General features: G+C 40.7%; 1 long non-coding RNA gene across 2 annotated transcripts; it reads left to right on the plus strand.

Moving 5' to 3' along the window:
- The first annotated feature begins 3,919 nt into the window (after positions 1 to 3,919).
- On the plus strand, positions 3,920 to 7,580 carry LOC125507311 (uncharacterized). Of its 2 annotated transcripts, XR_015602625.1 has the most exons (4): positions 3,920 to 4,304; positions 5,016 to 6,181; positions 6,481 to 6,567; positions 6,670 to 7,580. It is a non-coding gene; the product is annotated as an uncharacterized LOC125507311 (long non-coding RNA). The 2 variants fall into 2 exon arrangements; XR_015602626.1 differs by lacking the exon at positions 6,481 to 6,567 and having other exon boundaries at positions 6,670 to 7,572.
- The last annotated feature ends 1,116 nt before the right edge of the window (positions 7,581 to 8,696 follow it).

Raw genomic sequence — 8,696 nt, forward strand, 5'->3', positions numbered from 1 at the left:
TCAAATTCAGTCGTAATCGTCCGCTTCACTCCCGCTACGACTGAGGGGGGATGTTAGAAGTATATTTACGTTTAAGATAGAGATAGGAGATAGAGATAAGATAGGTTTAACTTGCCCTCTACTCCAAGTCTCTCTCACTCCATTGTACCTCTATATATACCCCATACACGGGTCAGATCAATACAATAGATATATACATCCATCCTACAGTTTCCACAGGGTACAGTTATGTTTTCTGCAGTTCCATCCTCGTAGAAATGATGGTCAAGTCTTTTTGACCATTAGCTTAGTACCATGTTTATTTCTGTCATTCTCCTTGTGGCAAGTTCAGAAATTTGCAGTATCTTTTAAAATTGTATTACCCCAATGAGTTCCATAATTTTTCATCTGTGCAATTTCCATAGTCAAGCAGGTTAAGTTCCATAATATTCAGTTGTTTCTCTTATTTCTTTTTATGCCTAATTTTGCTTTTCCTTTTGTTTTCTAGCTCATCCAGTAAGTGTTGTTAACCTTTGTGTATCATGTTTATGTAATCTGTTTGAAACCTCAGATTCTTTAGATCAATATTTTTTGTGCCCAATGACTCTGCGGAAGATGATTCGTATCATATGTTGCCGGTAGTTTTTTTTGTCTACCTTTTCTTTTCTTTTTCAGTTCTCTCTTTTAGTGTAATTACGGTGCACATTGCAGAGTAATCCTAGTGTTGTTACAGTGTAATTTTCGTGGTAATTACAGTTCAATATTCAGTGTAATTAAAGACAGATTCTGAGTGTACATTACAATGAAATTATAGTGTATTTTCATTGTAACTGAAGTTTCTTTTCCACACTGTAGCTCTTAGTGGTTTTTATTCTGGTTTGTCTATGTTAACCTTTTGTTAGGGGTTTGTCTATGGTTGGCCTGCAAGCATTGTAGAACCTTTTCTTTGGGGTTTGTCTTCTTTGTTGGGGTTGGTCTTTGTTGGGTATTATTTCATCCATTTTTAGCACCATTTTAGAACTTTATCTTATTTTTTAGTGCGCTGGCAATAAAAATACTGAAATTTCAGTGGTTGTTAATGTTTGACCTTTTGATGCACAGGTTTTTCTACTTGGTCAGTGTCATTAGTCAGTGCACTAGTTTTTTTAGTGTAATTACAGTTTAGTATGTAAGTGAAATCTTCATTGTAATTTACTAAGCAGTGTAATTACAGAAAATGCATCTGTAGTTACACTGAATTTCAGTGTTCTTTTGGATAGTAGTTACACTGAATTTACTGTGCTTTTTTACTGTAATTACACTGAATTTTATAGTGTTATTACAGCGTAATTTACATGATAGTTTACACTGGATTTTACAGTATAATTTCAGTGTAATTCACTGTAATTGCACTGAATTTTTTAGTGTTGTTACAGTGTAATTGACATGGTAATTACAGTAGAATTCAGTGCAATTTCAATTTAATTGGTGTTTTTAGCTACTGTAATTATTTCACTGAAACAATGGAAACTGAATTTCACAAGATCACACTGTAAACTGAATATTCTAGTGTAATTTGTAATTTTAGCTAATGTAATTTCAATATTGTAGGCGAGGTGTTTTTGGTCCAAGAACCAGCTCCAGTGAAACCAATGCGTTATGGGTTTTGGTTTATTTTCTGTCAAGGTTTTAGACTTCACATCAGTTGTAGATTTGATTTAAAGATGTGTGTAAATTTAATCTCTTGTTCTAACTTTCTCTTATAATACTCATGTTTGTTTCCTTTGCATGCGGATGATACTAACTGAAGAAGACATGTTTCCAGTAGTAGCTCATCTGCGTTGTCGTGATCCGAGTAGTTGCTTCCTGTCAAGTTTAACAGTGATGTGTTCTTCAATTAGTGGGTGTTTATGTTGTTAGGAAGATGGAGGTGCATGTCAGTTGAAATTCCTAGTGACATTTACAGTAGAATTACTTGTGAAATTAAACTGTAAGTTAATGTAATTCAACTGAAATACTACGGTATTTACACCGTAAAAATGTCACTGGAACTCAACTGTAGTATTTATGGTGTAATTCTACTGTAAATCTACTGCAATCATACCGTAAAAATCTGAATTTTACATTGAAGTTCTACTGTAAAATACACTTTGATTATACTATATTTACACTGTAAAACTCTGTATTTTGCACTGAAGTTCTATCGTAAAATACAATTGTATTTAGACTGTAGTTCCACTGACATTTACAGTACAATTACTTGTAATTACACTGTAATTCAACTGCAACACTACTTTACTTACACTGTAAATCTACTGTAAAATGTCACTGGAACAGTAGAATTTACAGTGTAATTCTACTATAAATTACACTGTAAATCTACTGCAATTACACTGTAAAGCTGACTGTCATTTGCACTGTTATTCTACTGTATTTTTACAAGAAATAGCTTAAAAATAGATGCTTGTACTGTTATTTGATCATTGTTGAATTAATGTTGTTTGTAAGCAATGCCTGAACTTTGTATTTTAAAACTACTGTTGCTGCTGTCAAACTACTGGTGTTTGACATTATATTGAAATTTCCTCTAATCTAGTGTTGAATTCCTGAATTTCTGTTTTATGTTCTGTCTACTTTCTTTCAGACGATTTCATCCACTGTTGATGTTCGTGTGTACTGTGTTTTCCAGACTCAGCCCATATGAGAAGAAGTACCGGAACAGTAATGCACGACAGTTTTTTTTTTTTTGGTGAACGCAAAAGAGGTTAGTGAGGAGAATTTTCGAACATGTGTCCCCTGAGGTTCATCTAGCAATTTTTCTTCCATGTGAGTGTCTCTAAACTTGGTGATTTTGACCTCCTGCTTGCTTCTCCCTTGGTGACATGAGATCCCTCCTTCACGCATGTTTCTGTTTTATTTAACTTATAATCCCCTCGCAAGTTCAGGTGCTACGAGATCCCTCCAGTGTAATTGGGCCGGCTTTGGCAGATGGACAAACCCGTTATTATTTTTATGAGCTGTTTTACGGTGATTGGATTAGTACTCGGAGTACTTAGCAGTACTTACATGTCTGATCACGTCTAATTTTTATTAGCCGTCAGATCTTGCGGGGAATTTTAATTGATTAAATTTAATATGTTAATTGCGATAAGGGCATAATGATCCAGGGGGAAATTATCTTTTCTTGAACCGATCACCTGAGGACCAGATCTATGTCTACTCGATCCAGTTCAGAATCCTCCTCCGATCTATTCGTCGCCGCTCGCCGCTCCTGACCTTCTCCGTCCTCGACCTGCCCGGCGAGAGGAATAAATTCATCGTCCTCGTCCTCCACCCAACCAACCCCAGCCCCCCACGCCGTCACCGAAGAAGAAGAAGGCCAGATCTGCGCCGGCTGAATCGCACTACAAGAAAAATGCTCATCTATGACAAAAAATAGTGACCGCGGTTTAATTAGTCATACATCTATGACCAAAATTCACAAATTAGTCATGAAGGGTGTAGACGGGCTCAAACCCTATAATCTCATGACAATTCAGAGCCAAAAGGTCGTTATTTGATTTCATAGAAAGGTCATAAAGATGTGAATGGTGCATACTACCTTATTTCAGTCCATAATGACCAAAATATATCATCATAAAAACTTGATGAGGGTGAGTAGATGACAACTCAGCAATTTTGTCTCCGTGGCGTTCCTAGTTGTCAATAATCATAGGAGATGAGGGTGACTAGATTACAACTCAGTAATTTAATTAAGTAAAGTTGATAAAAAAAGGGACTGCACCAGACTCGAACCAAAGATCAATCGCTCATCCAAACAGCCACCTACCAGTTAGACCTCATTGTGCAATTTGTTTACATTGCGATTGAGAATCTTTTAACCGGACATATACGTGATGAGTGGGCCTTGTTTGGGCCAAAACTGGACGTGTCCCTTTTTCTGAACAAAAGAGAAAAAAAACAGGGCCAAGTCCGTGACTTAGAAACGAAACCTAGAAAAAGAATCCCCAATCGTGTTCGGCGGCGGCGCGGCTGACAGCGGGTGGCGCCGCGGCCGACCATCACCTACGCCGGCCAGGCAGCGGGCGGCGCCGCGGCCGACCATCACCTACGCCGGCCAGGCAGTGGGCGGCGCCGCGGCCGACCATCATCTGCACCAAGCGGGGAGAGTGCGGCGCCGTGGCCGTCCATCATCGGGTGGCGGGCAGCGCCCGGCGGCAGAGGGCGTCATCTGCGGAGTACAGACGGCGGCGGACGGCGTCATCTCCAGAGCGGGCTGCGTAGGGCGGCGTTATCTCCGTTTCTAAGTGCTGCAGCCGAACAAAGCTTCTGTTTTGAAGCTACAGGTAAGTGCTCTGAAGCTGCTGTTCTCACTCCTGAGTATTGTAGCTCTTTTCATTCTCTGATCATTTGTGTGGGGAAAAGTACTCCCGTGCATGATATTAAAATACTGTGGCGTATTGTGGCGTACTTAAATCATCTCAACTCTACTGTGGCCTATTGTAACTCTACTATATGTTTACCTGCCATCTCAACTTTGCATCGATATTACATTATTAATGGTTCAAAATTTGAGAAAATTTTCCATCTTACACACATGCATGATATTACATTATCAATTGTTATGTGAAAAATCTACTCTTTCTATCATGGTCATATCTGCTGAATAAACCCAAGTCTGCAGTAGCTAGTGTTTATTTCTTCAGTTTCGTCAATTTCGTCAGTAGTTTGAGGTTGTTTTCTGAATAAACCCAAGTCTGCATAGCTCGAGTTAGTTAGCGCCAAGAGCGAGTTTGGCGCCCCCTCTGATCGCTCGTGGGATTGCACGAGCACCACAATCGGTGGTGGTGTGTAGTTAGGGGCCATGAGCCCGTTTCCTTTGCTGTACTGGAAGTAAATTCTTGAATGAAAGGCAGAAAAGCCGCAAGTTCTGCGCGGCGCAAACCTTCTGGCAGCAAAGTTTTTAAAATACTGTGGTATTCCAAAACCTTTGTGTTAGCTACTTTGGGTCTGTGTAATTCAATTCCTAAATTGTAGCCTTTTTTGTTCATTGGCAGATGGACAGAAGTTGGATAAAAGCTAGGAAATTTTCCGAAGAATACATCAATGGAGTGAAAGAGTTCATGAATTTCGTTCGTGAAACCTATGCCGAGGATGCTCAAATTCTTTGCCCGTGCCGCAAATGTCTCAATGGTAAACAAGAACCTCAAGGGAAAGTGGAGGATCATATTCTTATTTATGGGATGTCTAGCACATATGATAGGTGGATTCATCATGGAGAACCATTAAATGTTGAAGCTGATGCAGATGCACATCATGTGGATGGAGCTACTGATATCGTGGTAGATGTTGCTGAAAAGGATGTTCGTTTGGAGGAGGAGGATCTATATGAAGATGATAGAATTCCTGACATGATACAGGATCTGTATGGATCGGAGGACACGGGTAGACAACAGTCAAAGTTTGCAAAAGTGATAGAAGAGGCAAAGTGCTCACTTTACGAAGGGTCTGAAACTTCAAGATTTTCATTTGTCGTGAAGTTACTCCACATCAAGTCTTTCTATCGGATCTCCAATGTTGCATTTAATGCAATACTCGCGTTGTTGGCCAAGTCATTCCCGAAGTGCTCGATTCCCAAATCTTATGAGTTGGCTTGTGTGTGACAGTGTGACTGATGTTGATGACAAGTAGTGAAGTGTGTCAGGATACACTTTATATTTCTTCTCTTTCTGAGGTTGAGAGTCGCATGCCATACTCTGCATGAGAGGTGGCCATGAATAATCTCAGCTGTACACCGCTCATTTTCTCTAGATCTACTAGTCTGGCTGGCTGGTGCTGGGAAATGACGAGGGCAGGGCACCATCTGGCACCACTTACTACAGCTTCATCAACTTGAGAATTCAGAATCCAGAGTACTAGAATTCAGAAGTCAGAGTTTCTTGTCATATGTATATAATGGTTTGGTTACCTGATTGCATCTGGTTGTAACTACTAAACCTGATTGAACTGTGCTAGTCAGCTTGTGTGTGTTGTTTATCTACCTTTCAAAGCATCAGCCCACTTTATATTTTTAATAACTTGTAACTGCTATGCTGCTCCCTAGGCCATTAACTCGTCCAGCAAGCAAGGCAAGTAAACCAGGCAACAACCAAGCTGACTAGCACAGTTCCAGTTCCCATGAGATCTACTATGACAAAGATGACAAGGAGCAAGAAACTTGCAGGTATACGACTTGTTTGTTTAGTGTGCTGTTTGGTTTTCTATGGACGTGAATTGTGCTTTGTATAGTTTCGTGCCTAGCTAATGTTTGTAACCTATTAATCGAAATTTACGTCTTCTAGGATTGCTAATAGTTCGCTCCTGATATGTACTCTATAAAAAATAAAATAGTTCGCTCCTGATTTGTATTTGTATTCTAGGATTGCTAAGAAACTCGCAGCTCAGTTGTTTGTGTTGTCTTGCTTCTCCTATGCATTTCAACCATTAAGTCTTACAATTATATTTTTTGTTCATGTAAAAAAGCGCCAACTACTGAATATGAGAAGATTAGGGCTAAAAATATGATGAGGAACAACCGCATATTCCAATCACTTGGCATCGCTGCATTAGGTATGATGGTTAGTGTAAGTGCATCTAGTGCCACCCCTAGTTGGTTTTGGAGTATTGACGACAAACCTAGTTGAGGGACTAATGTGTTTGTGAGAATTGCAGGATAACACAGGTAGAAGTCCCTCATTGATTCGGTTTTACTACCAGAGATGACCCCTAAAAATGTACGAAGACATTGAAGTCAATGGTGGTATATGAAGATATTCACATTGAAAGCTATGACATGAGAAGACACCACGTGAAGCCTATGGAACTCGAAGACTTAATCTTTCGCAGTTTTTATTTCATTTGTGATAAGTCATAGGAACCACCGTACTGTTAAGTGGGGTCCAAAAGAACCAGTCAGAATGACTGAAGTGATGCCTAATTCAAATCCTATGTCTTCGAGCGAAGACTATGAGAGCAAAATCTTGTCCAGAGTCGGACAAGTCAGCTTTTCTTGTAGCCCAAGTAAAGTTGCCGTGTGAGTTCGAAATCTGACCGTTGGAACACGTGTCAGTTTCTTAGTGACCCAGGATCATTTCGGACAAATCAGGTCGGGTTGCCCAGTGGCTATAAATAGTCCACTCCCTACAACCATAAACGGTTGGCTGCTCAGATTTCAGTGCACGGCTTTTGTCGTTTGAGAGCAACCCACCTCGAAGCCTTTGAGAGAAAATTTCCTAGCAAGGAGAAAAGCCCTAACCACCCAGAGCCAGAGAGAATCGGGCATCACTTAAGTCTTCTTGTCTGAGTGATCTGAAGACTTATTACACTTGAGGACTGTGCATCCTCCAGACGGTTAGGCGTCGCGTTCTGAGCATCCAAGAGACATTGTGGATTGCCGGTGAATGAAGTGTGTGAAGGTTTGGGAGTCTACCTTGAAGACTTACTGTAAGTGCATCTAGTGCCACCCCTAGTTGGTTTTGGAGTATTGACAACAAACCTAGTTGAGGGACTAATGTGTTTGTGAGAATTACAGGATAACACAGGTAGAAGTCCCTCATTGATTCGGTTTTACTACCAGAGATGACCCCTAAAAATGTATGAAGACATTGAAGACAATGGTGGTATATGAAGATATTCACATTGAAGACCATGACAAGAGAAGACACCATGTGAAGCCTATGAAACTCGAAGGCTTAGATCCTTCGTAGTTTTATTTCATTTGTGTTGAGTCATAGGAACCACCGTACTGTTACGTGGGGTCTAAGAGAACCAGTCAGAATGACTGAAGTGATGCCTAATTCAAATCCTATGTCTTCGAGCGAAGACTATGAGAGCAAATCTTGTCCAGAGTCGGACAAGTCAGCTTTACTTGTAGCCCAAGTAAAGTTGCCGTGTGAGTTCGAAATCTGACCGTTGGAACACGTGTCAGTTCCTTAATGACCCAGGGTCATTTCAGACAAATCAGGTCGGGTTGCCCAGTGGCTATAAATAGGCCATCCCCTTCAACCATAAACGGTTGGCTGCTCAGATTTCAGTGCACGGCTTTTGTCGTTTGAGAGCAACCCACCGCGAAGCCTTTGAGAGAAAATTCCTAGCGAGGAGAAAAGCCCTAACCACCCAGAGCCAGAGTAAATTGGGCATCACTTAAGTCTTCTTGTCTGAGTGATCTGAAGACTTATTACACTTGAGGACTGTGCATCCTCCAGACGATTAGGCGTCGCGTTCTGAGCATCCAAGAGAAATTGTGGATCGTCGGTGAACGAAGTCTGTGAAGGTTTGGGAGTCTACCTTGAAGACTTACCGGAGTGATTGGGCGAGGTCTGTGTGACCTTAGCTCAAGGAGAATACGGTGAGGACTGGGTGTCCTGAGCTGCGTGTTCAGGACTGGGTGTCCGGGACTGTGTGTCCTTTGGTTTAAATACCTAGCCGCTCCAACCAGACGTACAGTTGTCACAGCAACTGGAACTGGTCCAACAATTCATTGTCTTCAATGTATCACTGGTTTCATCTTCACTTCCTTTTAACTTACTGTTATTCATTGTGAAGCCATTGCATGCTTGCTCTATCTCTCGTCTTCACAACGTAACTGTATGATTTGATTGGCTTCATAACTTCTTCCTACCTGATCCTTATTACACTGCAGCTACATGTCATTGTGCTTTCACTCTATTGAATACTTGACCATGGCTTGCCTAGTGTAA

The sequence above is a fragment of the Triticum urartu genome, chromosome 5A (assembly GCF_056163025.1).
Source record: "Triticum urartu cultivar PI428250 chromosome 5A, HENAU_Tu73, whole genome shotgun sequence".
Classification (NCBI taxonomy): Eukaryota; Viridiplantae; Streptophyta; class Magnoliopsida; order Poales; family Poaceae; genus Triticum; species Triticum urartu.